This window comes from Dermacentor andersoni, chromosome 5 (assembly GCF_023375885.2).
Source record: "Dermacentor andersoni chromosome 5, qqDerAnde1_hic_scaffold, whole genome shotgun sequence".
In the NCBI taxonomy this organism is placed as follows: Eukaryota; Metazoa; Arthropoda; class Arachnida; order Ixodida; family Ixodidae; genus Dermacentor; species Dermacentor andersoni.
The window spans coordinates 13,040,146-13,061,990 of record NC_092818.1 but is presented as its reverse complement, the minus strand read 5'-3'; the positions used below and the strand labels follow the sequence as shown (position 1 = coordinate 13,061,990).

The window sequence follows — 21,845 nt, the reverse complement described above, 5'->3', positions numbered from 1 at the left end:
ATGGGCGAGAGAGGAAATTTTAAACGGCGCTTGAAGCAACGCATTAATGACGTCGCCGAGGGCCACACAGCAGTGAACGCCCTGGCTGAATATCAAGAACTAACCGGACACATCATTGACTGGGACTCGACAGCCATCATTGCAACAGAAAAACACTTATCTGCCCGCTTGTTTTTAGAATCATTTTACATCCAATCAACTAGACACACGATAAACAGGACGCGGGGTAATCTTCCCGAGATATACACCCGAACACTGCGCCACCTCACCCATAAATACCCGCGCGCTCATGCTTACATCTTCATTGTGATCAAGGGACCCGTACGGGGCCCGGAACGTCGGTTCTTTATTTTTATTTTATTCTTGGCGAGTGCACGTTTTTTGGCATGAAGGCTACACATGCTGCAACTCGATACTCACGCTTCGTTTCACGTTTAACTAAATAAATCCCACAGTTATGATCAACGAAACTGGTTAAAACCCAGGTACTTCCCTTACGAAGCGTCGAATTTAATTTTTCTCCTATATTTCATCATCCGTATAAAAATATATAGGCAAACAATCTATTATAGATTCACATATGTTTGTTGGCTCAACTAAATAGTACCCTTAAAGAATCATATTCGCGCTGTAGGCTGCCTGCAACAGCAGACTGTCGTCGTAGTAGTTATTAGAAAGTAAAAATTAACACGCACACGCAGGTTTCTTTCTTTTGGGGGGGGGGGGGGGGGGGGGGGGAGGAGTACTCTTTTCCCATATGTCGGCAATGGTGCGTCGCATTTCGTAGAGGAACTCATCGCCGAGCTTACAGTTTCATCCTCACTACCAACGCTGGCGCAAGCCAGCTTGTACATCACAGATATTTTGATGTTTGTGTTTAATGAGTAAGGCAAGAAAATGTCACTTTTCCCTCCTATTTTTTTTTTTGTGCGCACAATATCATATATAAAACAAGTATCTACAGATAGACCTCCTGGAAGCTCCAGATGGATGTCTTGACTATTAGCAACGTTAATATAAGGGTGGATTCGTTATCCGTCTCCCGTTATTTGCCAGTTTTTGGCTTATGAAGTGACGCTTTTCGATGCAATTTGTTCGCGATAGCAAAACTGCGACAAGCACAACACGGAGTATTCGTTCGGGCGTTCTCGAACTACGTGCATGTGAAACCGAGTGATTATGTCATTATCCAGCGCAGAACCAAATTAAACGACATTTGTTGCCCTTATGCATGCTTGACGAGCTTGCGTTTACACTTGTCATTCCTGAAGAAACTAACAAAAATCCTAAATGAATCGAAGTCCTAAGATGCAAATACCGCAGCTCTGAAACATGACGTATAACGGAGTACCATAAACTGCAGCTATATCATCGATCGAACCAAATGAGATATTCCGAAACATTCTGAATTTATCAGAACGTAGATATTCACTAGCCCGCCTTGGCCAGTGTACACGCTTCAAAACTAGCCCATACAAAACTTCAACAGGAGTACTTTTTGTCAATGGTGTTCTAAACTAATGCATAGAGGTTTATTAACCCGCCCATGTTTATTGCTTTTCAGAAGAACATTTGAAAAATAGGTTATGATGAATGACACGCAGTGAACTACATGGGGCTGGGGGTACATAACACCGCCGAGGAGATTGCCGAAGCACAAAAATGCGCGCAACTCAATCGCCTGACCACCACAGCTGCAAAACGCAGATTTTGGCAAGGAGGTAACAGGTTTTCATCCCTTTGTATTCCTAAATTCCCGGTAATTACAAGTGCTCGAAACTTCGAAAGACTCGGCCAAGTTTGCCTACTATTGCTCAAAGGTGTGTCGCTCATACAGTATGTCCCATCAAAAACGTAACTAATTAAGTGTATTTGGTTACTGAAAAACGTAATTGAATCACTGTTTACGTTGCAGAGTCAACAATGTAATCGTCACATTATAAAATTGCATAAAAACGCAATTGATTAAACGTAAATAATTAAATTTGATTCTTTGTGTACAAGTCTGCACATTGCACATCAAAATGTCACCAACCTAATCTTTACGAAAATCAAATCGGTACGACGCAGACTACTCTCGGAAGATCAGGAAACATGGCGGATAACGGCTCTGTAACGCCTTCGAGCATCTGATTTAGGAACTTACTGAAACGCCGACATTAATTATCACTCTAAACTTCACGCAGGTGTATCAGCCATAGCATGCCGATGGCCTCGAAATGACAACCCGTGTTGACAGCTTGTGCAGCTTGTGCAGCTTTTGCAGACTCCTATAAGACGTGAGAGGGTTCACCGGCCAAGTTTGAGTTTGTGGATTGCGAGAGCATGCGAATATAAAGGCGTTGTCTTCTGCCAGATGCCCATTTCAGGTTTCTTTGAACGCGCCTACAAAGCTCATCGGGGTTAACAAATGGTGTGTGACACTTTTGATGTTCTTATACCACATATAGGAATCTTTACCTCCAATTTGAATGTTTTTCTTCGGTAAAAAAAAAAAAAATCAGGCTGTAAGTGCCTAAAGTGCCCTTTCGAAATTTTTTTAACGCAGAATGCATAGCTTGACAGTATTTCTCTTTATATATAACAAAGCTGCACCCTTTGGTTCTTTTAGCACTGCGGGTAAGTTTAGAACTGTTTCATATAACGTCTTTAAAGGGGCTGAAAACGAGGTATCAGCAATTGTCAATTAACCCATAATGACCTCACATTATTCGCGATACCGGAGCTCATCACTTTTATTTATTTATTTTATTTTTATTTATGAATACTGCGATCTTGTACACAAGATCATAGCAGGTGGGAAACATTGTGTTAAGATACAGAATTACAAACACAAAGAAAACAAAATTGCACATAGAAATCCAACAAGAGAATACAGCGACAAGGTCAATTAACGACAATGAATTCAAATGCTCTTGAAATGAATGTAATGATGTCTGTCTGACAACATCATCCGTGAGGTTATTCCAATCAGTGATGGTCCTTGGAAAAAAGAAATATTTAAAACAATTAACTCGCGTATTTAATGGTGTTATAGAAAGAGAATGGTGATTTCTAGTTTGGTAAGGATATTGGAGGTGTCAACTTTGAAATTATTATTAAATAATTGATAGAAAAACTTTAAGCAACATATGCGATTTCTGTTAGGAATAGAGGGTAAACCGCTTTTCTTGAGGATGTCACTGACTGAGGCTCGCCCGTAAGTGTTAGATATAAACCTTACTGCTTTCTTTTGGATTCTTTCAAGTTTATTTTTGTTTACCTTTGTAAAAGGGTCCCAGATAATTACTGCATATTCTAAGATTGGTCTAATAATAGTGTTGTAGGCAAGGAGGCGTGTACCAGGGGTTGCTAGCTTAAGCGAGCGTCGTAAGAAAAAAAGCTTTCGGAGAGCGTTTGCTGAAGCATAGTCGACATGCCTGGTCCAAGAAAGGTTATCAGAGATCCATAGATCTAGATACTTATATTCTGTGACTTCATGAAGAAAATTATTATTAGCAGTGTAGTAATATAGAAGAGGGATCTCTTTAAGTGTTATTTTCATAAATACGGTTTTTTCGAAGTTGACATTTGGCACTTCTCACACCAAGAAACTATTTTTGCAAAATCATTATTCAGCCTAATTTGATCATCAGTCGAACTTATTTTCTCATACAGCACGCAGTCGTCCGCATATAACTTAACACGTACTGACAGGTTTTTGACAATATCATTAATAAACATTAAAAACAGTAGGGGGCCGAGGACGGATCCCTGGGGAACACCAGAATCGACAGGAAAGTAATTGGAGCAAGTTTTATGCAGTTCGACAAACTGACGGCGATCAGATAGGTATGATTTTATCCATGTTAATATCTGTTTATTATTTATAATAAAACTAAGTTTATGAAGTAGTTTCTTGTGCGAAACCTTATCAAAAGCTTTTCGAAAGTCCACAAAGATAACATCAATTTGTTTTCCCTCGTTGATTGCTGTCGCAAAATCATGGATTGTTTCGACCAGCTGAGTGCATGTGGAATACCCTCGTCGGAACCCGTGTTGAACAGCTGCCAGTACATTATGCTCGTCGAGGAAATTAGTTAGATGCTTATGAATGATGTGTTCCAATAATTTGCACGTTGTTTGTCGAAGTTAACGAAATAGGACGATAATTTTCAATACACGTCTTCTCTCCACTTTTATGCAAAGGCTTAATTCTAGCAGTTTTCCAATCACATGGTAGAACACCTTCTTTCACTGATCGAGTGAATAGGACGCACAAATACTTTGAACACCACTCTGCATACTGTTTAAGGAAGGCATTCGGAATATCATCTGGTCCAGGTGATTTCTTAATATCCAGTTTTAACAATAGATTAAAAACACCCTCTTCAAAAATTATAACATCAGGCATGGAAGGAAGGGACATGCTAAAAGGTGGGAGACGCCCGTCATCTTTCGTAAAAACTTTCTTAAAGGTGTTATTAAATGCTGCTGAAACCTGGACATTGTCACCTACATGTTGTCCATTTATAATAAATGCATCGGTAGAACGAGAAACTGGTGCAATTGACCGCCAAAACTTTTCAGGTGCAGTTTTTATAAAAGCCGGAAGTTGCTTATTGTAGTATTTTTCTTTATCTTTCAGAATGCACTGTTTTAATTTCTCTGAAATTTCATGAAATTTTGCCTCTAAAAAGGCTGAGCTTGATTTTTTTATTCTTTTCTTTAATCGCTTTGGCTTGCAATTGCAAAGTTTCTCGCGTAATCCAGGGATTGTCATTGTCTGACTTCTTGCATATCACTGGTACAAAGCGCTGAATGTAGTCACGAACAATGTTTTTGAAAGCAAGCCACAGGTCATCCACGCTACGAGTGCTGTGCAGAAAACTATAATAATGAAGATCTAAAATATCAATAATCGATTCATTGTAAGCACGGGCGAAATTCGGAAAGTGTCGAGTATCACCCTTTCGGCCCAATAATATGTCTTCTATTACCAAGATTACGGCTTGATGATCAGAAATCTACATTACATGAAACACTACATTACATTACACTACATTACATTACACTACATTACATGAAAATGTTTCTTTGATATTGCCTCGTACCAAGAATAAATCCAATATTGATGAAGAATCTTGTTGGATTCTAGTATTGTTCTTCACAATTTGTAAGAGATCGAAATGAAACATGATATCAAGCAGAGCATCTCCTACAGCGTGCGGAGATTGAACAGAAAAAGTGTCCCAGTTTATGTTTGGTAAGTTGAAATCTCCAGCTAAAATTAACTTATCATCTGGTTTCGTGTAGCAATAAAGATATTTCTTAACTTCATCTTAGACAGCGACAGAGGAACCGGGAGGTCTATAGATAGCACCAAGGATATATCGGAAATTCTTAGCATATACTTTACAAAAGACAGCTTCAACTGTAGCAATGTCAGGCAGTTTTAAAATCTGAAATGTGCTTTTGAACAGTATAGCCACTCCGCCACCTCTTCTGTCGCGGTCTTTCCGAAAGACTTTATAGTTTCTTGGCACAAACTCGGAATCAAATATTTCTTCATCTAACCATCTCTCTGTTAACACAGCTATGTCCGGATTATGCGTTAACAGCATACCTTCCAGATGGGAGACATTGTTCACAACGCTACGACAATTAATACTAATTATTGATAATGTCCTCCCATCTTCCTTTTGTGGTCATTTCTTTCTTTAAGAAATTTTGTAGCGAGCATTGTTCGCTGAGTCCCAAGCAAACATCATACCATCTACACACAGCTTGTTAAAAAAAAGTTTGACCTTAGCTCCGTTCGATCTCTCTTCCACTGAGCTTTCCCATAACTTCTTTCTAATATTTCGAACGGCGAAAGAAAAGTCTTCCGTGATCGAAAATTCTGTTCCTCGAAATGAAAGCTCGAAATGAAAGCTGGGTGAATGATTCCGTTCTTTCAGACACGGCAAAAGCACGCATATAACGTTTTAGAGAGCTTCTTATCACACTACATTCGGAGCCACAGTTATAGTGCAAGGACGGCATCAAAATGAGGGCCTCGGCCTGTTCAGCCTGTCTTTCTTTCCTGCAGGAAAACGCTGGCGATGCTGAAAAAGGAGCGCTAGCCAAGAAAAAAAACGAAAACACAAAAGAAAGAATCTCGTGACGCAGAAACGCAGGCGGAGCACGTTAGCTGACGCTTGCGTTGTTTGACACCGCATTTGGTAAATATTTGGTGGCAAAAAAAAGTGTCTGCCATACGCTTCCCTTTCGTTACGCACCGCTGCAAGAAAGTTTTGCCCAGTTGATTTTCGCGAACGCCGATTTGCGAAGCGAGACGAGAAGAAAGAGAGAGAAAAACAAAAGGAGATAGGTTGCGCCGTCACAGGGACGACGCCGCATTCTTGCCAAGCGCAGCCTCATGAAGTCCCGCCATCAATCGCAGCGCAGCTTCCGCGCCCGGACTTCGTTCACTCAGCCGTCGGCGGCAAGCCGCGCGTGCCGGCGGCCACGCGCCTGCCTCGTGGCGGCCGCAGCAGCGATGCGCTCGCGTGTTTGCAGCGGGGCTCGCTGTCTTTCTGCTTGCGTGAAGCCGAGGCTGACCGAGCCCCTTTGGCATTCCGCTCGTGTGCATATGTTTTGTCCTCTTTGCATCCGGAGGCAACCGACACAGGGAACGAAGAGACGAGAGGAGTGCAGCTCTGCTATCCATAACGCTTCCTGCTTCGATCGCGAAAGAAAAACGTGACGGGAAAAACGGCGTGAAAGGGCAGTGCATTCCAGTACGGCTGACAATTAACGTAAAGAAATACGAAATAAGAAATGGGGGTTTTACGTGCCAAAACCGCGATATGATTCTGAGGCACGCCGTAGTGGGAGATTGCGGAAATGTGGACCGCCTGGGGTTCTTTAATGTGCACCTAAATCTAAGTACACGGGTGTTCTCGCATTTCGCCCTCATCGAAATGCAGCCGCCGGGATTCGATCTCACGACCTCGTGCTCAGCAGCCCAACACCATAGCCACTAAGCAACTACGGCGGCTGACGGTAAACTAACGGGAGAAATGTTGCGCTTCTGTAGCTGAGCTCGAGGTCACGTGTTGGATCACGGCCAAGACGGCCACATTTCGATGGGGAAGATACGCGAAAACGCTCGTGTACTTAGGTTTAGGTGCACGTTAGAGAACTCCACGAGGTCAAAGTTATTCCCGAGCTCAAATCACTAACTGCCTAATTATCACATCGTAGTTCTTACCGGCAAAATTCCATAATTTAAATATTTATTAATTTATTAACTTCTAACGTGTCTATAATACTCAAGCACGAAAACATTGTTTGCATCTTCAAAACAATGCAATGGGTAAAATGAAATTGAGTACAAGACTTCTTCGAGGGCGTTGTCCATGATTGCCTGAATATGTCTTTACCGTAGCAGGCGGGTAGTCCGTGCAAAATCGTATTACACTTCAACCTTACACAAGTAAAGCTCCAAATTGATTAATTCTCATCAAATAGCTCTTCACAGCAATAAGTATGGTCTCACACACCTATAGGTGGAGAGCCACTTCGGTTCCAAACATAACGTTCACATCGTGCTAGATATTGGTGAATGGACGCGTTTGTCATCGACACCATGCCCGCTGGACGGCTCTAATTATGGATTAGCGCCCCGGAAAAGCAACTGCCAGGCATGACAACAGTTGCGGACAAACTGTAAAAATTCTATTTCAAAGTGTGACACGGCGCGTTTCTACTATTTCTTAAAAATAAGCACCGTGTAAGTTTATACACGCGGACAACTGACGCAGGGCGTGAAGGCGCAAAGCCGCACTAAAGCGCCGCATCGTGAAGACGACAACCCGTAAACGACTGTGGAGTAAATGAACACTTCAGCCACGATGCGAGGCGCCCGTGTGAGCGAATGACAGTGCTAACTTGATGGCAGGCTACGAGCAATGGAGTACGACAAGGCCTCGAGCAAACACGTCTCGCTGTGGGTTCTTTGTAGTACGTAGACAAACACAAGTGTTGCAGGCGTGGTAACATTTACCGTCACATCACAAAGGTCGTAAGCCGTCAACATCACCACTAAATATTGTAAATGAAGGCAAACAGCACACAAAGCTTCGCTTACATCGATTCCCACATTGCGTGGGATCCCGACTATGGCGGACGCCCTCCGATGGGGGCGGGATGCAAACACGCTCTTGCACTTAGATTTAGGCCCCTCTTAGGTAGGACCGTGTGGTCAAAATTCATCGAGTCCCCCGCTACATCATTCCTCATGATCAGATTGCAGTTTTGGCATGTAGTACTTCAGAATTTAATTTTACTGTGCTTAACACTGTAATGCACCATCGTGCCTGCTCCTGTGGGTAATGCGAACGATACTGATGGGTAGCGTGAATTTTCGGTGTGCGTGAATCACGGTGCCCGTGATGAGTAGCGTGAATTTTCGTCGCGGCCCAGTCAAGTTCTCGGTGATGACACATTTCATCAAATGCACTAATGTTATGCACAGCAGGTTTGAGAGCAGCACTATGGCGGCGTTCAAGCCGGACACAAATGGGCAGTTTAGATACCTCGTAGCACCTCGCAGATTAGATACCAGATAACTCGTGACCCATACGTTTCTGCAGTAAGTAGAATGCTAAAACGTTTCCTGGAGCACTGTCGAACGTCTTCATTAGAAATTTCTCCTAAGCTTTCAGATGAGCAAACTTTATTTAACAATCCTAACGATCGTTTATTTAACAATCCAGGAGCCATCAGCATCTGGACGCCATATAAGCTGGGATCACCTCGGGATTCCTCCCTTGGCAGCTGAGGCGGTGGCAACGCAGCATTTCGCGGTTGTTTCCTATTACCTACGCAGGTTCCTACGGATCCGGTGCAGAATTATCGCGAACCAGCGCCAGCACTTTATGAATTGACATTATTTAAAGAGAGTGTGCGTAGGACGAAGACAGAACAGGACTGGCTGTGTCATCAGAGCGCCACGTGTGAGCCACCTGTGACGAACGCCACCTGTCCATCTCTCTAGGAACCATCAGCATCTGGAAGCCATAAAAGCTGAGACAACCTCGGGATTCTTCACTTGACAGCTGCGGCGGCGGCAACGCAGCATTCAGCTGATTGTTTCCTGTTACCTACGAAGGTTCCTACGGATTCCTACGTATGACATCATAAAACAGTTTATCGATAATGGGCAATGGAGTAAACATTTTGACACTAATAACCACTCCGTTTTGTATGATAATCTTGGATACTTGGGAATCTGTAAGCCTGCTTTATCCCCCTTGCAAAGCTACCTTACTAACAGCACTCAAATGGCTAGTTATGGGAGTGTTTGGTCCTCTCCACTAACAACGAACCAGGGCGTTCCACAAGGATCAATTCTGGGTCCTCTATTATTCCTTATCTACATTTATGACTTACCATCATCGTTTAATATTCTGACTGCATCCTCTATGCTGATGATACAACGATATTCATTAGTGACAAAGACATTAGTGTACTAAGAAAGTTAAACGCCGATGTCACGAATCTTGCTTCTTTGTTTAAGAATAACTTGCGAAAAGTAAACCCTCTTAAAACAAATTTTATCTTATTTCACTCATCCTAAAAAACGCCTACAATCACCCCCGAACTATACACGGATAACTGCCTTATTACTCCATCCAATTGTATTACATTTCTAGGTATTACATTAGACCCTCAACTTGAATACAACATTCACGTGAATTCTGTCATTAAAAAGACAGCTCCTATTATCCACGCACGCATTCTAAAAAGACATTGTTTTCAGCAACTTGTTCTAAAAGCACTCTACTACGCTTTCGTTAACAGTCACTTTAATTACTGCATTTCCTCGTGGGTCAAGACATACCCCACACACCTGACATCCTTCATTCACCTTCAAAACCGGGAGGCAACCCTTGGCCAGGACATCTTCAAAGGGCCTAGTACTGTGGTTGAGGAGCACAACATTCGACTCAACCCAAATACCAGGCTATTTGTTCTCAGTGTACCTCACAGAATTCTGATTAATCTCTACGACCAGGTAAAGCAGTAATTGGAGCAGATGGAAAAACAGTGTCATCGGGCGCATTACGAAGTCAATGCCATGGTGTGCCGGTCTGGTCGCAGTACCGAAGGCGTCAGATGGCATTCGAATATGTGTGGAGTTAATGAAGCTCAACGAAGAAGTTCTCCGTGGAAGGCATGTAATTCGAACGGTCGAATGGGTGCTCGGGCAACTGGACGCAAAAGTGTTCTCAAAGGTGGACGCGACAGCAGGATCTAAGTGCGATTGTTCCAGGAATGCGAAGATTATACCACAGTCATCACGCAATTTAGACGGAAGTGCTGCTGTCCTCTACCATTTGGCCTGACTTCAGCACCGGAGTATTTTCAGAGAGAAATGACTCGAATTCTGTAGGGCTAAGCGAACATCGACCACACGATAGACGACATCCTGTTTTTTTGCAAAGACCGAAAGAAGCACGACAAGCGACTTGTGAAGGTTCATGAACGTCTGAGGAGAGCCGAAGGTAAACTCAACAAGTCATAATGCTGCTTCGGTCAAGACTACGGTGTGGTCATCGACGCCAATGGTATCTCGCCAAGTCCCAGCAAACTCGAAGCACTCCGCAACTTGGAGTCACTCAAGGACGTTGTTAGAGTTAGGTGCTTGCTCGGTGTGGCTGATCATATTGGTTGCTTCCTGCCGAACCTTTCGCAGGAAACCGCCCCAATCGCGACTTGCTAGGTGAGCAAAATACACGGCAATGGGAGCCGCTTCAAGAGACTGCTTTTAATCAGGTAAAGGCGATGCTCACCTCGGACCTGCACGTCGCGAAGTATCATCCCGGTCGTTATATCATTGTCTCATGCAACGCGCGCTCATTTGGACTGGTAACTGTTCTTCTGCAGGAACAATTATCGGGGGAGCGCCGCGCAATAACGTTCGCAACCAGGGCCAGGGACGCTATAACGTAAAACTATTTCAATCTTTTCTATTCCAATTTTGCAATGAAGCTTTCCGCGATTGGTCAAAAGCTTTTTGGACCACCCCCCTTTCACCTGTCTGTCACGCGACGTCACGAAAACCGCGATAGCTCCCCATCTGATATAACGTGTACACACGGATTATGCATGATTTGACCGAACAAAAAAAAAATAGTTATTTCTCATTCGACGTCTCTTCGCCATTAGCCCTCGGCCATTGGGCAAAAGTTTTCGGGCTGCGCCCACTTCACCTGCCTCTCACGCGACGTCACAAAACCGCAATATCTCACCGCGTCAAAGGGACGTGTACGCGATAAAGATGCATTAATATGCCGAACAAAACTGAATTTTCTTCTGAATAGCCGCAGGCTGCCCCGTTCCGAAAGGAATAAAAAATGGCTGCCGCCGATCACTCAGGCACTGGCTACTCGCACCTGTCGAAGAGCATGGGTTTATTTGCATGTAATGAAACTTTCTACGTGGCTGTGTAACATTTTCGAGCACTTTCGGCCCATTTACGACGTCGTTCTGCCAACTCTCCTTTGCTGGGAATCCGTTTTAGCGTCATTCTTATGCTTCCTTTGCATGCCACCGCGATTGTCGACGAGCCACCGCAAGCTAAGTAAGGGAAAGCGGACCAATCACAGAGGCCGTCACCACCCTCTTCATCCGGTTATCAATTTTCATTGCAGTGGCTCGGCCCTATCGAATCCCTCTCAACTTGAGCGTGCTCCTCTCCTCTTGTGAGCCAATTAGATAAGACAAGCCGCTCAGTGTAGGCAATGTTATTTGTTTTTCAAGCAAACAAAAGTGACCTCCTATGAATGAGGAGAGCGTGTGATTGGTCTGTTCAGAGAACCTGGCGGGTGACTGCCCGATGCTTGCGTCGGCGGTTACGCAAATTTGACGTCAGGAGATTGTAATAAAAACACATTGGAATAGTTTTACGTTATAGGGCCCCAGTATAACGTAGAACTATTCAAAATCGGCCATTAGACCTCATTGATAGGTCGAAATGGCTCGGGCTCAGCCCATTTGGGCGTGGCGTCCGTCCATACGATCTGGACTCGAGCCATTCTGATATATGACGGAGGCCTACAGCTCGCTAACTGAAGCGGAAGAGTACTACAGCCAAACAGAGAAAGAGGCGATAGCGGCAGTATGAGCAGTGCACCGTTTTGACCTGTACGTGTGTAGCCTAAGCTTCATGGTCCGAACCGATCATCAGCCGCTAGTAACACTACTTGGAAACGCTTACTTGGACACGATGCCCCAGGTATTCAAAGGTTTCGAATCATACTTATGGGCTACCAATTTAGCGTGGCCTACATTCCTGGCAAACAGCTAGCCACCGCGGATGCAATTTCAAAGGCTCTGTATGAGAAGTCGTCGAACAGTCCGGTGGATGTGGTAGAGCAGCTTGTGGAACATTAAGTTGCAATGACCACAGAGATAAAGCTGGTTACTGCAGATGATGTTCGCAGGCACCAAGAACGGGACTGGGAATGCAACCAGGGACCCTGTAACGTAAAACTATTCCAATATGTTTTTAATCCTATCTTCTGACGTCGAATTTGCGTAACCGCCCACCCAAGCATCGGGCGGGGAACCGCAGGATTGTCTATTTATTTATTTAATTATTTATTTACTTATTTATTTATTTATCATACCCTCAAGGTACGGTTGTACATTGCAGAGGGGAGCGGCAAAGTAAATACAGAGGCAAATCACAAAATAAGGAAGGAAGGCAAACAACATGGCAAAAAACATCGTAAACAAAATAAGAATGGTAAATAGAAACTTGTAAGCGTAGCAAAAAATAGATGGCGTAACAAAAAACAGAAAGGAAAGAACATACGATATAAAAATACAAGCCATAATGTAATATAATGGCATAAAAGCAGTTATTATACAGAACAAGCAAACGCAACATTAATTTATAACATGAAGCTTTGAACTGTGCTTTTAAAGTTATTAGTGTGAATTATGCTTGTAAGTAATGAGGGTAAGTTATTCCAATCTTTGCTCGTTTGGGAAGAAATGAATATGAAAAACCGACGGTGTTGCAGTGTGGAATGTTTACCTTTTGGCGGTGGTCTATGCGAGATGAAATGTATGGTGGTGGTTGAACAAAGATAGAACGTAAATATGTGTTGTGGTAGTAAATTTTATGGAAAAGACATATGCGAGATAGTTTTTTACGGGTTGATAACAGCGGGAGGTGAAGGAGAGCTTTCATGTCAGTGACACTCGCAGTTCCTTGGTAGTTGGTGAGAATGAAACGGGCTGATCGATTCTGTATTGCCTCTAGAGATTGTATGAGGGTGTCATGACCAGGGTCCCATACTGATGATGCGTACTCTAGTTGTGGACGAATGTAGGTTGTGTACAATAAGAGTTTTAGCGATGATGGTGCTTGAGAAAATTTCCGACGAAAGTATCCCAGTGTACGAGTGGCCTTAGATGTTATGTGATCAATATGAGTTTTCCAGGATAGATTGCTGGCAATGTGAACCCCCAAGTATCGATATGACGTTACACATTCTAGTGGGATGTTATTTAGCGTCTAGGTGGGGCAGATGACGTTAGTACGAGAAATCCTCATAGTCTTGCACTTTCTAATGTTTAATTCCATGCGCCACGTACGACACCACTCATTTATGTTATTAGGATCCTCCTGAATTTGTAGAATATCTGAAGAATTAGTTATTTTACGATACAAGACGCAGTCATCCGCAAATAGACAAATGTTTGAGGAAACGTGAGTGGGCAAGTCATTAATATAAATTAGGAATAATAAAGGACCGAGCACAAATTCTTGCGGGACGCCGGAGTCAACTGGGGCTAAAGTTGAGTTAGCGTCATTAGTGGTTCAGAAACGCGCGAATCACGTGATGTCAGAAACGCGCGAATCCAATTAATTACGGAGGGGTCTATGTTTAGAACGCCTGATTTATGAAGAAGCAATGCATGGTTCACTTTGTCAAACGCTTTAGAGAAGTCGAGAAATATACCGTCTGTTAAAAAACCAGAATCTAAATTGGCATGTAGGGCATTAGTGAAGAGGATAAGCTGAGTGTCACAGGAGATGTTTTTACGGAATCCATGCTGCATACTTGTGAAGAAGTTGCTATTTTCAAGAAAATTAACCAGATGCGTGTATATTATATGCTCCAAAACTTTGCATGGTACAGATGTAAGTGAAATAGGTCTATAGTTCTGTGGATGATGGGTTGGTCCAGTTTTGTGAATGGGGATTACTTTGCCAATTTACCAATCATACGGTAAGGTGCCAGAGTTGTAAGATTGTGAGTAAATGCATTCTAGTAGGATTGAACAGTATTCCGCTGTGTTTTGTAAGAATATAGTGTTAATTTCATCTACCCCACATGATGCTTTAGGTTTAAATTTTTGTACTATGGCTTTGATACCAGTTCAGTCGAAAACGATGGGATCCATGAAATGGTAGTTAGTTGATTTTATTTCGGGCATCGGATCAGGGGTCTGAGGTGATGAGAATGACTGAGTGAAGGTATTGTTAAGCACAGTAGAACACAATAGGCGAGGTACTGGGTCCCCAGAAGTTGTTAGCAATGATATTCCAGTTTTATGGTTGTTTCCTCGTATGGCTTCCCAGAAGCGCTTTGGATTAGTCTTCAATAAATTTGGAAGTGTACAATTAAGGATTGAGAATTTGGCTAACCTTAGGGCTTTAATAGATGAAATTGCTGCGTGTTTATATGCTAGCCAATGTGTCTGTTTTGAGGAATGTTTCGCTGTACGGAATAAACGTTTTTTCCTGTTGGATAACCGATTCAGATATGTGCTGTACCATGGTGCTTTATTGTTAGCATAGACGGATCGAAGGGGTACGTGTTTGGTGATAAGCTGACTTATTTTATTTTTGAAAATAGACCAGTTAGTTTCTACGGAGCGTTGCAGATGAAGTGGTAGGAAAGTGTCCAGAAATATGCATAGTTCTCTGTTGATTGCTTGATAGTTAGCTTTTTTATAATCTCGGAACTTTTTCCGCTGTCGGTAGGTTTTTTCTTGCGTTGTTGTAAGTGCAAATGCAAGATGCAAGATGCAAGATGCCAGAGATTGTCTGAACAGACCACTCAAACGCTCTCCTTATTTATAGGAGGTCGCTTTTGTTTGCTTTAAAAATGAATAACATTGCCTACACTGAGCTGCTTGTCTTATCTAATTGGCTGACAAGAGGCGAGGAGCACGCTCAAGTGGAGTTGGATTCAATGAGGCTCAACCAGTGCACTAAAAATCGATAACCGGATGAAGAGGGTTGTGCGGGCGCCTGCGATTGGTCCACTTTCCCTTACTTAGCTTGCGGTGGCAGGTCGAAAATCGCGGTGGCATGCAACGGAAGGTTAAGAATGCCTCTAGAATAAATACTCAGCGACGATGAGTTGGCAAAGTGAGGTTGTAAACGTGTAGAAAGTGCTTGAAAACATTACATGGCCACGCAAAAAAGTTTTATTGCAGGCGAATAAATCCATGCTCTTCGGCAGGTGCGAGAAGCTAGTGCCTGAGCGATCGGCAACAGCCATCTTTTATTGCTTACAGAAGGGGTAGCCTGCGGCTATTCAGAAAAAATGCAGTTTTGTTCGACATAATAATGAATCTTTAACGCGTACACATCACTTTGACGCGGTGGGTTTTCACGGTTTTGTGACGTCACGTGACAGGCAGGTGAAGCTGTTGCAACCCTAAAACTTTTGACCAATAGCCGAGGTCTAATAGTGAAAAGGCGTCAAAATAGAAATAACTATTTTTCTTTTGTTCGGTCCAATCATGCATAATCAGTGTGTACACGTCACATCAGATGGGGAGCTATTGCGGTTTTCGTGACGTAGCCTGACAGACAGGCGAAGTGCGGGTGGTCCAAAAAAGTCTTTGACCAATCGCGTAGCGCTGATTGCAAACTTGGAACAGAAAAATTTGGGATAACTTTATGTTATAGCGCCCCAGTTGGTCAAATACTGCACCCAAGGCTGGCCTCGTCGAGACAGGCTTCCAGAGCAGATAAAGAAGTACTGGAGCCACCGAGGTGACCTCACTTGTGCAACGGCGTCGTGCTAAAAGGTAATCGCTTGGTCAACCCGGCTTCACTGCAATAGGAGGTGCTCGAACTTATCCATGAAAGTTACCAGGGAATTAACCGACGGCGCCTGAGGTCCCAGGATTCCGTGTAGTGCTACAACTTTCACCGTATATACGGGACAGAGTCACTCGCCGCAGACAGTGTGCAGTCACATGAGCGCAAAAAAGTGAGCCATTGGTGGTAACAAAGACTACAGCGCATCCACTGCAAGAAATAGGAATGAACTTGTTTAGTTACGAGGGACACAACTACCTACTAGTAATTGCTTATCGTTATCGCTACCCTAAGTCACCTACATGCGAAGCACGAACTCTGAGGCGGTCATCATTGGATTCAAAAGCATTATTGCTCGTTTTGCATTCTCGTAGTAGTACGCAGCGATAATGGGCCACAGTTTGCTTCACATGCCTTTGGAGCTTCCAAAGCACTGCGGCTCTCAACACATCACATCAAGTCCAAACAACCCGGAGTCAGATGGAGAAGTTGAAAGGATGGAGCGTACGATTAAAGAATTGTTTGCGAAAGCAAACGATCCTGTCTTTCCGGCCCTTTTGTCGTACAGAGACACAGGGTTCAGCACAGGGCAACTAGTGTTGGGACGCAGCCTGCGAACCAGACTTCCCAAAACAGTGGGCCGCCCGTACTCGAAGTGGCTTGCTCCAGACGGTGTCTATTGTCAAAACGAAGAGGTAAAAAGGCGGCGGAAGAAAGACCTAGATAGCAGTCATGCCGGGACCGTCCTTCCTCCGCTGCAGCCGGCAAATACGGTGTGGGTAAGAGTCATCAAGAATACAGCGTGTGTTCTCAGCCCAGCCTCCAAGCCCCGCTCGAGCGTCGTGAAAACACCCACCGCGGTGCTTGTGCGTTATAGGTGCATCTAGTGCCTTACTTAAGCCCAACGATGAGCCAGCCGAACGAGTCAGCCAGAGTCAAAACCGCGAAGAGCACGAAGAGTGGATCACGGTAATAGACGCCACGGCAACAACGACAACACGAGTCTCCAATTATCGCGGAGTGAGAGTCACCAGGTTTGGCCGTCGAGTCAAGACTCCGCGAAGACTAGTGAAATCTTAGGTTTTTCTTGTGTGCATGTTCAACGTACCCTTCGTACACTCTTTATAAGTATTTTTATCCAATTTACTCATAAAGCTCTGTAATTAAACTGTGAAAATATTGAATAGCGCTGATGCGAACCCTAAGGGTGTTTAGCTATATTATGTCGCAACTGTTGCCATGCCCGCATTGTTTCATTTTTCTGCCTGCAGACAAATTATTACTGTTAGTGGGGACAGTTTCTCATACGTGCTCGCTGTATAAGAAATGTTGCCACGGTAGTGTTTACATTAAGAGCGAGAGGGGGGGGGCATTCATTATCACATTGGTCTAGAACGGTACGCTTGCTAAATCTTCAGAATAATGCGACTACCACCGACCACTCCGGAGTATACGGTGAGAAATAATAAAAATATTCAACATTGAATAGTAATGAAGATACGAATTAGTAGCAGAAGGACCAGCGTAGTTTGCTCATACGACCACCGCCTGTGGGTACCGCCATTTTCCTCTCTTGACTAGTGTTCCTGGTTCTTCAAGCACAGCGCACCACCAAGTACGAATACATAAAATTTAACTCTCTTAATGTAGTCAGCAGGATGAAGCAATTTTGGTCGGATGCTCTATCTGTAACAGGTGCCATAGAATGCATAGCCTCTTTTTTATTCCAGAAAATTACAGCTACTGAAACGTCCATATTGATTGCATGGCATTTGAGTTTATGTTTGTGCTTTGCACACGGCAGCTTAACGGACCCAATATGCGTTCGAAACACAAACACGGGGAATTTCGGTGCCGTTTTGGCAACATAACTCGACTGTGAATGTCGCTTCGGTCAAACGATAGTAAACAGCCCCCTTTTGGTAGCTAGCAAAAGCCCTCGACATAACGCGATTCGACGTTAACGATCACCGAAAGCAACCCGCGGCGCTCACAGCAGCGACGACGGCCGACGAGAAGAGCGCGCGCCCACACCGACGACAGCTCGCGATGCACAAGGACGGGAAGCGCGAGTGAAGCAAGAAACGCGAGACGGCGGAATGCAATTGGGCCGCGGTCTGGTTCCTGGCAAGCGCGGCCGCCTCGGCGTAGCGATTCGCCGCGCGCGCCCAGAGAGCTCGCCGCTATCGATCGGGAACCGGCAGATGGACGGAGAGCGGAATAAGCACCCATCGCTCCGAAAGGGGAAAGAAACGCCGTGCGAGCCTCGGACGGCCATCGACCATCGCCGCGTGCCCAGGCGGCGCGGCTGACCGCTCACAGGAGTTTGTCAACGCTAATTCTAGAGAAAACGGTTCGTTCCTCCGAAGCGGCCCGCGACGGATTCGGCCTCTGGTGCAAGTGCACCGCGCCGCGGATGCAGCGTTGGGCAATCGCACACGTCGACACTCGCCGCTGTAGTACTCTCACTCGAAGGTTCGATCCCGGCCGCCGTGACCGCATTCCTATGGAGGCGGACTGCAAAAGGCGCTCACGTACCGTGCATTGGATGCAAGTCAGGGAGCCCCACGCGGTCATAAACAATTTGGAGACCGCCAACCACAGTTCGCCTCGTACTCAGATCGCGGTTTCGGCACGGAAAGCCCCGGAACCTAATTAATGTTTAATTCGTGACCTTCCCTGCCTTTACTACCGTTTACTTTCCTAGAGGCAACACAAATGTTTTATCCAGCTAGCCACCAACTACATACACCCATCCTGGCACAATGTACGAGCTATGGGAGAAGTTGCTGCCTACATTTCAACTAATGCCAAATAAGCAACACCACTTGTTCTGTCGCTCTAATTTAGGTTATTATCCAGCTTTAACTGCGGCGATTGCGCGCAAACGCTGAAAACGTCTTTTTTATAAACAAGAAGCCAAACGTCAAGTAAATTGAGCTACAATGCGAAAGTTCGCTGTATGACATGCCCCTGATGCGTAAAATTCAGCCAAAAGCACCGCAGCAGTAAATACATGGCAAATGCAAGAAGCTCATATTCAAGCTACCCGCCGTGGTTGCTTAATGGCTGCGGTGCTAAGCACGAGGTCGCGGGATCGAGTCCCGGGATCGAATCCCGGCCACGGCGGTCGCACTTCGATCGGGGCGAAATGCAAAGACATCCGTGCACTTAAATTTAGGTGCACGTTAAAGAACCCCAGATGGTCGAAAGTATTCCGTTGTTCCCCACTACGGCGTGCCTCATAATTAGATCGTGGCTTCGGTGTAAAGTCCCCTAGTTTTGATATTGAAGCTGAGAAAAGGGAAAAGTTAAGATTTGGATGCTGATATAAAGAAAATAGTGGGTGTTCTATGACACAGCAGTAGATTTAGAAGAGGCAGGAAGGATAATCGTCACTGACTGTGGCATGCTAGTCTACCATAAAACAATGCAGGTAAAGATAAAGGAAAAGTGAAAACAAAACGAAATTTCAATTCTCATTCAATTTTTAAAATTACGGTATGATCAAGTAACGATATAAGCGGCGGCTATGCGGTTTGAGCGAGTGGATTAGTGGAGCAGTTTTGAAACTGGCCTTTGTACTGTAGTGGACATAAGCTGAGGATAAGAATCACAACACAGTCTATTTCTCACTTCAAAATTAATTTCTTTTCTTTTCATCGGGGCTGTTCCAATACGTAAGATCGAAATGTTTTGATAAGGACAAAGGTATGCAGTGATCGAGATTCTGTGGCTTGCTTTACCGTACAAACACATATTACAGTCGATGCACTCCTGCCGGTCTTCAGCAGCGGGTGCAATAACTACACGGGTTTCAACACCAAGCTCCAGTTAAATATTCACGTGACGAAACACACCTTGGTGCTGTCAGGGATATTATGTCGCGCAGTGTTCTCTCCACGAGCGCTTTCCGCCTGCCTGCACGCCACTTTTGATCAGTGCCGACGAAATATGCGGGTTCTGCCGAGACAGGAATGCTTCGGGCCTGTTGCAATGCGTGCATCCTATGCCTGGACAGGAAATAACGGACAGCGTTCAACGAATACTTCGTAAACAACGCGTGACGTCTAGTATGTCAGTCATTTCAAAGCCTAGTCTGGATATTCTTTTTTGCATCAGACAGAAAACATTATGTTAGCGCCTTTCAGCCGCGCACACAGGCCTAGGCCAAGAAAGAAAGAGAGATAAATGATAAAAGAAAAACAGTAGGATGATGCCAAGGAGAAACGCACAGTAGCTGCGTTTGGGAAATTTTCTAAGTCAGATAAAGATAGCTCGCGGAGCAGCAGCCGTTGGTTAATACCCTATCATTAAGAAAAGCAACATTTTTACTTTCTGGTATTGTAATTATATACAAACTTTTTGCAATTTAGCACTACGCATAAATTATTCGTTTTTACTAAGTAATACTTCAGCTACTCCTGCGTTTTCTCCTTGCAAGTGTAATAATGTGTACTTCCTCAATGCCACGCATTAGTTAGCTATTGTTTCCTATGTGGCCAAGTTTTTTTTTTTTTTCATATCGCAGTCACCTGAGAATTTTCCAGGATATCAAACGATTTGCAGCAACGTGGGCAAAATCTGGAAACGCAGTAGAGAATTTAAGATGAACGTGCTTGTGTACAATATAACAAAGTGCTGTATGTGAAGTCTTTGTTCTGTGTCCCAATCGAGTCTTTCTTCACTTCTTTCTTGACACTGTAAACGTCTTGCAGTGTCGGCACCTTTTCTTCTACCGGACGTCTGCTAATGTTGCGCAATGCATTGGCCTGACGACGGGGCCACCAGGTTAATGTCATATTACCTGTACATCGACAGAGGCATTCACACCGGTCAGCCCAAACCCATTCCGTGCCCGTAAACGAGCCAAACGTTTTCTCGTTGATGCAGGCCATGGCGTAAAACCAGGCGATTCGCTCAGCCAGAGTCCAACGAGCGTCGGCGGCGTCTCCTCTCTCACCTGTTATCCGAGACGTCGTCGGTGAGGCAGGCAGGAATCAGGGCGTGCCGACGAAGCCTTCCCGCTTCAACGCACGTCGCGCTGCGGCTGGACATCGCCGAATGTCGCCGGAGGCTGAAGCGGGCACGAGCTACAGCGAGCGGCCAGCGCTCGCACCACAATAACACGATGTCGCAGCAAGATAGCCATGGCTAGCGCACTCGAGCAGCGTTCACCTTCCCTTCTTCAAGCACCCGTGCGGCTCACCACCGCGTTCCCTATCGGTGCTGCTCCTGCGGCCGCCGGTGCTCGGCGGGAAAGCGGCTCCAACGGGCACTCACGCACCGGAGAGAGCGGGCCGATGGAAAGGATAAAGAAATGAGCGCGCAAGAAGCGAAGCAAACGAAAGCTGAAGAAGGCGGTCGTGCGAAAGAGGATGTGACGTTGAATTTCGAAGCGCATGCGCCCGAGCGTTAGACGCAGGCGCAGACTGCTGCCGCTACTTCCGGTGGCGCTGCAAGGGAAGCGGTTTCCCTTTCACGACGCCGGTTTCCCTGCCTCCCCCTCGGAGTGGAATCCCTGCGCGCCCTTAGGAGTTGTTTCCTCTGCGCCGGCAAGATATCGCTTCTCTCGCTTCTCTCCTCGGGAACACCTGTGCGTGAAACTAACTGAGTTTCATTATTTCTGTGAAACCGCTAGTGTCAACTCTCATAACGCAACAGAATCCAAGTCCATGGTGGGCTCGATAAAAGTTTCTGATGTGGTTTGATTTTGAGGTACCTCGTAGCGCATTTCAGTGTG

The 21,845-nt window shown here is 44.8% G+C and overlaps 1 protein-coding gene across 2 annotated transcripts in view; it reads right to left on the bottom strand.

Moving 5' to 3' along the window:
- LOC126529843 (cell adhesion molecule Dscam1-like) overlaps positions 1-21,627 on the bottom strand; it is a 1,068,543-nt gene extending 1,046,916 nt beyond the window's left edge. For both annotated transcript variants that reach the window (XM_055070116.2, XM_055070117.2), the window contains exon 1: positions 21,066-21,627. The gene's annotated coding sequence lies outside the window, so the exon portion shown is untranslated. The remainder of the gene's footprint in view (positions 1-21,065) is intronic.
- Between the last annotated feature and the right edge of the window lie 218 nt (positions 21,628-21,845).